The 8,771-nt window shown below is 40.6% G+C and overlaps 1 long non-coding RNA gene across 1 annotated transcript; it reads right to left on the bottom strand.

Annotated features, from left to right (window-relative positions):
• Positions 1–307: 307 nt before the first annotated feature.
• LOC132529887 (uncharacterized) lies at positions 308–8,364 on the bottom strand. The gene is made up of 4 exons (XR_009543607.1): positions 8,203–8,364; positions 7,333–7,431; positions 4,465–4,496; positions 308–356 (listed from the first exon to the last, which is right to left on the bottom strand). It is a non-coding gene; the product is annotated as an uncharacterized LOC132529887 (long non-coding RNA).
• Positions 8,365–8,771: the final 407 nt, after the last annotated feature.

Below are 8,771 nucleotides of genomic sequence, written 5' to 3'. Positions count from 1 at the left end.
ATTTTGTTTATTTTTGGCTGCATCAGGGCTTAGTTGAGGCACGTGGGATCTTCACTGAGGCATGCTGGATCTTTCGTTGTGGCGCACAGGCTTCTCTCTAGCTGTGGCGGCATGCGGGTTTTTTTTTTCCCCTTCTCTAGTTGTGGCACACAGGCTGCAGGGCACGTGGGCTCTGTAGTTTGTGGCACGCAGGCTCTACTTGAGGCGCACGAGCTCAGTAGTTGTGGCGCGCAGGCTTAGTTGCCCTGCGGCATGTGGGATCTTAGTTCCCGGACCAGGGATTGAATCCAAATCCCTTGCATTGTAAGGCGGATTCTTTACCACTGGACCACCAGGGAAGTCCCTGAGGAAGACTTCTAACATGGAAGACAAAGACCAAAGCAAACAGAAAAGAAATTCAGAAAAAATAGAGATAAGCAACCAGGAGTAGAGTAAAATGTTTCTAAAAATTCATTCATGACATCAGAGAGATGGAGAGTTTCTAGACAGGTATGCAAGAAAAAGAAAATTGACAGATTACCTTACATTACTGAGAGAAATTTAAGAATCACGTCAGGAAGTTTGTGGATGAATTATGACAGGTATATAGAAAACTGAGCAAAGTTTAAAATGAGGCAATTAAATTTCAGGGAAAAATAAAGTTGAGCAAGAAAAGAAGTGAAATCACAGTACAGTGTAAGGCTCAAATGTGAGTAATATTTACATAGGGTAATAATGTGAACTCTTAACCACCAGTTGTGCTATAACTATATGGGAAGGATGGGGGAGAAGTGAGCATGTGTGTGTGTGGGGGGTGTTGTAGTAAATCTAAATCCTTTCTCTCCACAGTGGAAAGTCAGTAGACAATGTTCAGAACTGTAAACCCAAGAAATATTAGTATTAAGTTGAACCATCTGAAATTGTTGATGTTAACCACTTTTCACCTACAAAAATCTCAATTTCTTATGATTCAGCCTAATATAAGCATTATTTAGAAATATGGAAGTAAATACTAGAACTATGTGGAAGAGTTGAAGGGGATTACCTGGACCCAGAACACTTTTTAACCAAGAGATGAAGAGCCCACACAGCCTGTGCTGGGCTTATCACCTTGTGCGAGAATATCTTTCTCTGTTTCGTACTCAGTCAAGTATGCTTTTGTTTTGCTTAATTGTATGTCAAAGGCCCTCAGGCTCACCCCCAGCTTTTATATAGTATTTCAGACTTCACATGGGAAGGGTCAGGGTCCTTTCTGCCAACATGAGAGGGGTCCATGTAGGCAAACTGCCTTGTGTGGGCTGCCAGGAAAGACCTGCTGGCCATGGGGGACCAATGTCCACTACTGAAGCTGGTCTTGCTCCATCTCTCCTCTATGTAAGTAAAGTGTTGTTCCATCCATTTCTTTACTGTGTTGTTTTCTGTGGTGTCTCTGATACCTAGATGCAATAGGGAGAAGTGTTTAGAGTCCTCACCTGGGATTGGTAACCAGTACATGGTACTCTGCTGGACAGCTACTATCAAAAAAACCCAAAAAACAAAACCAACAACCCAGAAAATTAACAAGTGTTAGTGAGGATATGGAAAAATTGGAACCTTTGTGCACTATTGGTGGGAATATAGAATAGCACAACCACTATAGTACTTCAAAAAATTAAGAATAGAACTATCTTACGATTGAAAAAGCACACTTCTGGGTTTATATCCAAAAGAACTGAAAGCAGGGCTTTGAAGAGATATTTGCACACCCATGTTCATAGCACCATTCACAATAGCCAAGAGGTGGAATCAACCTCAGTGGATAAACAAAATGTGATACATACATACAATGGGATATTATTCATCTTGAAAAATGAAGGAAATCCTGTCATATGCTACAACATGCATGAACCTTGAAGACATCATGCTAAGCGAAATAAACCAGTCACAAAAAGAAATACTGTATGATTCCACTTATATATGGTGTCTAAAGAAGTCAAAATCATAGAAACAAAAAGTAGAATTATGGTTACCAGGGGCTGGGTGGGGTGGGGAAGGGTAGCTGTTGTTTAATGGGTATAGTGTTTCATATTTGCAAGATGAGAAAGTTCTGGAGACCTGTTTCATAAAAATGTGAATATACTTGACACTACTGAACTGTGCACTTAAAAATATTTAAGACGTTAAATTTTGTTATATGTTTTTTATCACAATAAAAAAAAGAAATATGAAGCTGAAGAATTATTTCACTCTTCTCCATTGTAGAATTAGATTATTCAGAAATCCAAGAAACCCTTTTGGATTTTAAAACAATACCTTTAGGACACAAGGAATGTAAATTGAGAGAAACTGTCTGGAAACGACTAACTAAACAACTTAGTATAACATTTTCCAGAATGTGTTTTGTAGAACACTAGCTCCTTGGGATGTTAATATGAGCTAAATTATGTAGTCTAAATTGTTTGAGAAGTGCTAGATTAAACTTATATTTTAAAATATAACTTCCTTACTCTGGGACATCTTAAAATCTTTTATAGTCTAATATGCATTTTTAATCTCTGAGGAAAGATATACGTTTCCCAAGCTTATCTGACCACAGAAGTCTTTTTTTTTTCATGGAACATCTCTGAGGGGTAATCTTATAAAAAACACATTTTGAGAAACAATGATAGAATATAGAGAAATAAAAAAATATTTAACTGGTTTAAGCAAAATTTTAATTAGACTGGTGAGCTAAAACAGTTTCAAATAAGTGCTGAAAATAAGAGGCAATACTGCTAACAACAACAAGTTAAAAAAAAATACCAGAGGAACAATCTCTAGCTGGTGTCCTTTACTGTGCATTGAATGTCCTCAGAGTGCTTAGCAGAGGACTAACCTTGCATATAGTTAGTGTAAATATTTTTAAATAACTGAGTGAACTACATAAGTTAGTAACAAATTTTAACCTTCAAATATTTCACCAAGTAAATCGTTCAGAATTTGGAAACCTAAATATTTCTTTAGATGTATCTCAAAGAAGTTACGACATTGCCTTCTAAATTTCAAAATTCTCATATCTAGTTCAAATGTGAGACTTGAAAATTATATAATGGCCTGTGGTCATCATCAAAACTGGCTGCACTACTGAATCTTTACAGTCATTTTGTTAACGGCAGGCAGGCTAACTTTTTCGAGACATACATCAGATCATGTCACTCTGATATTCACCATTCCAATCCTCCAATTCAAAATTCTAATGACATAGTATTGTACTCTCAATAAAATCCAAACTCCTTACCTAGGCCCCTGAGGGTCTACATGATATAGTCCTTGCTTACCTTACTGACTTCATCGCCTACCTCTCCTTCCTCACTCAGTCCTTCCTTGAAAACACCTAATTTTTTTTTTTTTTCTTTTCGGTACGCGGGCCTCTTACCGCTGCGGCCTCTCCCGTTGCAGAGCACAGGCTCCGGACGCGCAGGCTCAGCGGCCACGGCCCACGGGCCCAGCCACTCCGCGGCATGCGGGATCCTCCCGGACCGGGGCACGAACCCGCGTCCCCTGCATCGGCAGGCGGACTCCCAACCACTGCGCCACCAGGGAAGCCCCACCTAACTTATTTTTGATTCTAGAACTTTGCCTTCTACCTGAAGGCCTTTTCTCTTATTACCCTTCATAATGTAAACATCCTCCCTTTTATGCCCTTCATGTTGTTGGATCTTTCACTTCATTTTTGTTATTACTCAAGTGTCACCTCCTCAGAGTAAGATCTTCCTAGGTCACCTTATCTAAATAGTACCTCTGTTACTCTCTAGCTTCTTACCCTACTTCCTCAGTTTTCTTCATATAATTTATTACTTCCTGACATATTATTTTTACCGACTTTCTCTCACCCACTGAATGTAAGCTCTATAGGGGAGGGACACTGTTTTGTTATCTCCAATATTCCATGTCTAGGACTCAGGAACTGGGAATGTTCAATAAATTTTTGTTGAAACAATAGAATACGATACTTTCTGATATTAATACCAAATGAGTGAAATATAAATAGCTTGTAGCTTTTTAACTTTATCCTTCATAATGCTAATGGACATTCAATGATCTACTTGGTTTTTTTGTTGGGGAGGGTGATTATTTTTGTCACTACTCAAAAGTCAGTCAACAAATATTTATTGAAAACGAACTGAGAGTCAGTCACTATTCTAGTAATCATGCTTAAGAAAAAATTATGGCTTAGGAAAAAAACAGTGACTAACCTTAGGATATCTGTTGTTAGATTGGATTAGTTTTTAGGTCTAATTCTACTCTGAGAGATTTAAGAATATACAAAGGATGACTGACAGAAGAGAATGATTAGCTTGCCATTCTTTGTTTAGAATTCTTCAAAGTATAATAGGAATCTAACAAGTAGATGATGAACTTTAAACAATCGTTCATTGTTTAAACATTTAAATGGTTATTGGTCCTGAAGTGAAAAGGAAATATTAATCAATTAATTATATTATGAAAAAAACTGGAAAATATCACCTGCTTCTCCAGTTCTATTCTGTTGTTGGTCCCTGTGGATTAAAAAAAAAAATCTGTGTTAAAATACCCAGTGAATAGCAGTGATCTTAAAGTTAATTTTATGAACTAATGAATGTATACACCCATGTAACCACCACCCTAATCTAGATATAGACCATTTCATTACTCCACAAAGTTCCATTATGCTCCTTTCCCAGTCAGTTCCCACCCACCATAGACAAACACTAATTAAACTTTTATCCCCATAGATTGAATTTGCCTGTTCTTAAGCATTATATAAACAAACTATGCAGTATGTATTCTTTTGTGTAAGGCTTGTTTCACCCAACATAATGTTTTTAAGATTCATCATGTTGTTGATTACATCCATAGTTCATTCTTTTGCATTGCTGAGTAGTGGTCCACTATATGGCTACACTATAATTTGTTTATCCATTCACATTTGAGTTGTTTCTAGTTTGCAGCTATTATGAATAAAATTGCTGTGAACGGGGGGCTTCCCTGGTGGCACAGTGGTTGAGAGTCTGCCTGCCAATGCAGGGGACGAGGGTTCATGCACCGGTCCGGGAAGATCCCACATGCCGCGGAGTGGCTGGGCCCGTGAGCCATGGCTGCTGAGCCTGCGCGTCCGGAGACTGTGCTCTGCAACGGGAGAAGCCACAACAGTGAGAGGCCCGCATACCTCAAAAAAAAAAAAAATTGCTGTGAACGTTATTGCTCAAGTCTTTGTGTGGAGATGTTTTCATCTCCCTTGGACAAATAGCTATGAGTGGAATTGCTGAGTCATAGGGTAGATATATGCTTGATTAACATTATGGGAAACTGCTGAACAGTTTTCCAAAGTTATTCATCATTTTGCACTCCTACCAGCAATGTATGAGAGCTCCTGTTTCTCTACATTCTCACCAACATTTGGCGCTGTCAATCCAATAAATCTTTGCCTATCATAAGTTCTCAACGATGTCCTCATATGTTTCTTCTAGAAGTTTATAGCTTTAGTTTTTATATTTAGGTCAATGATATATCTCAAATTATTTTTTGTGAAGTGTATGAGGTGGGGATTGAGGTTCATTTTTTTCATATATTTACCCCATTGCTGTAATACCATTAGCTGAAAAAACTTTTCCCTGTTGCATAGCCTTGGTGCCTTTGCAAAAATCAAGTGACTTACACATGAGGGTCTATTTCAGGACTTTGTGTTCTGGTCTATTGATCTATTTGTCTGTTCTTACCATACTACCACATTGTTTTGATTATTGTAACTTTATAGTTAATTGATTTTTGGCTGCATTGGGTCTTCGTTGATTGCATGTGGGCTTTCTCTAGTTGCGGCGAGTGGGGGCTACTCTTTTTAGCAGTGCACGGGCTTCTCACTGCAGTGGCTTCTCTTGTTGCGGAGTGCAGGCCGTAGAGTGTGCAGGATTCAGTAGCTGTGGTGCGTGGGCTCTGTAGTTGTGGCTCACGGGCTCTAGAGCGCAGTCTCAGTAGTTGTGGCACACAGGCTTAGTTGCTCTGCAGCATGTGGGATCTTCCCAGACCAGGGATTGAACCCATGTCCCCTGCATTGGCAGGCGGATTCTTAACCACTGCATCACCAGGAAAGTCCCTATAGTAAAATTTTGAAATTAGGTAGTGTAAGTCCATCAGCTTTGTTTTATTTTTTTCCAAGATTGGGTTTTGTTTTTCCATATAAATTTTAATATCAACTTGTCAACTTCTAAAAACAGCCTGTTGAGATTTTGATTGTGGTTGAATTGAATCTATGTTTATAAACTTTGAGAGAATTGAGTTTTTAAATCTATAAACATGGTACATATCTCTCCACTTATTTTGGTCTTTTAAAATTTCCCTGTGAAATATTTCTTAGTTTTCAATGTAAAGGTCTTATAGTAAGTACTAAAGTAATGTTATTATTTTTTTTTTTTTGTGGTATGTGGGCCTCTCCCGTTGTGGAGCACAGGCTCCGGACGCACAGGCTCAGCGGCCATGGCTCACAGGCCCAGCCGCTCCGCAGCATGTGGTATCTTCCCGGACCAGGGCACGAACCCATGTCCCCTGCATCGGCAGGCGGACTCTCAACCACTGCGCCACCAGGGAAGCCCTAAAGTAATGTTACTGAATTAAAGTCTCTTCTTTCATTTACTACCAAAATGTGGTTTAAACCCTTTGAGCATTCCTCAGCACCTAGCCATCATCCTATAATTTCACCTCCATTACTCTGTTGAAACACATATCCATAGCCATCAGTGGTCTCATTATTTCTAAATCCTTATTTTTCCTTACCTCTCTGTAGCTGTTAAAGCCATTTACAACCTCCCCTTTGAAACTCCCTGTGCACTTGGCTTTCATTCTCCTTTAACTTCTCGTACTACCTATTCTGACTCTTCTTTCCGTGTTTACCCCCAACCATGAGTATTCCATAAGACTCAGCACTCAACTGTTTGTCTTCTGTTCTGCTTGCTGCTTCTGCCTTATAGAACCAGTGATTCATAACCTAAATATAAATTCAACCATCCTCCAAGTGCAGGATTTCAAAATTTATGTATATCCCTATCCATCTATCTTTTGTGAAATGAGTGAGAAATTTTAAAATACTCTCAGCCCTAACCCTTTCTCTAAACATAAGTCATATAACTTCAAATGCCTTCTACACTCATGAGTCATCAATTGCCATCTCAATCTTAATATATGAAAATCTAAACTTACTCTCTTCTCTCCTCCCTATTATCTTTAGCTCCTCCTCCTAACCCCTAATTTTTTCCAGTAACACTGGCTCAAAATCTAGAAATCATAATTGAGGCCTTTTTCATTTGTCATAGCCAATTAGTGAGGAAGTTTTTTCAGGGCTTTCCATTTAATAGTCTTCACCTGTCCTTTCTTTTCCATCTCCAGTCACCCCTTTGAACTTTGCATAGAAACACGTCAAAAATTACTTCAAGCATCTTTTCTCATCACAATGGCATGAAACTAGAAATCAATCACAGAAAAAGAAATGACAAAAAGCCAATTACATGAAGACTAAACAACATGCTACTTAAAAAAAACCAGTGGGTCAGTGAGTAAATCAAATGGGAAATTAAAAAATACCTTGAGCCAAATTACAATGAAAACACAACCATACAAAATCTATGGGATGTAGCAAAATTAATCCTTAAAGGAAGTTCATAGTGATACAGCCCTTCCTCAAGAAAACAAGAAAAATCTCAAATAAACAACTTGACCTACCACTTAAAAGAAACAGAAAAAGAAGAACAAACAAAACGTAAAGTCAACAGAAGGGAGGAAATAATAAAGATCAGAGAGGAAATAAATAAAAATAGAGATTAAAAAACAATAGAGGGTGAGAGGGGGAAGATGGCGGAAGAGTAAGATGCGGAGATCACCTTCCTCCCCACAGATACATCCGAAATACATCTACACGTGGAACAACTCCTACAGAACACCCACTGAATGCTGGCAGAAGACCTCAGACCTCCCAAAAGGCAAGAAACTCCCCATGTACCTGGGTAGGGCAAAAGAAAAAACAGAGACAAAAGAATAGGGACGGGACCTGCACCAGTGGGAGGGAGCTGTGAAGAAGAAAAGGTTTCCACAAACTAGGAAGTCCCTTTGCGGGCGGAGACTGCAGGTGGCAGAAGGGGGAAGCTTTGGAGCTACGGAGGAGAGCGTAGCAACAGGGGTGCAGAGAGCACAGCGGAGAGATTCCCGCACAGAGGATAGGTGCCGACCAGCACTCACCAGTCCGAGAGGCTTGTCTGCTCACCCGCCGGGGCGGGCGGGGGCTGGGAGCTGAGGCTCGGGCTTTGGAAGTCGCATCCCAGGGAGAGGAGTGGGGTTGGCGGAGTGAACACAGCCTGAAGGGGTTAGTGCGCCACGGCTGGCCGGGATGGAGTCTGGGGGAAAGTCTAGATCTGCCGAAGAAGCAAGAGAATTTTTCTTCCCTCTTTGTTTCCTGGTGCGTGAGGAGAGGGAATTAAGAGCGCTGCTTAAAGGAGCTCCAGAGACGGGCGCAAGCAGCGGCTAAAAGCAGGGACCACAGAGACGGGCATGAGACGCTAAGGAAGCTGCTGCTGCCACCAAGAAGCCTGTGTGCGAGCACAGGTCACTCTCCACACCTCCCCTCCCTGGAGCCTGTGCAGCCCAACACTGCCAGGATCGCGTGATCCAGGGACAACTTCCCCGGGAGAACACAAGGTGCACCTCAGGCTGCTGCAACGTCATGCCAGCCTCTGCCGCCACAGGTTCGCCCCACGTCCGTGCCCCTCCCTCCCCCCAGCCTGAGTGAGCCAGAGCCCCTGAATCAGCTG

The sequence above is a fragment of the Lagenorhynchus albirostris genome, chromosome 1 (genome assembly GCF_949774975.1).
Source record: "Lagenorhynchus albirostris chromosome 1, mLagAlb1.1, whole genome shotgun sequence".
Classification (NCBI taxonomy): Eukaryota; Metazoa; Chordata; class Mammalia; order Artiodactyla; family Delphinidae; genus Lagenorhynchus; species Lagenorhynchus albirostris.
Note: the sequence above shows the minus strand (reverse complement) of the source record. Positions and strands in the feature narration are given on the sequence as shown.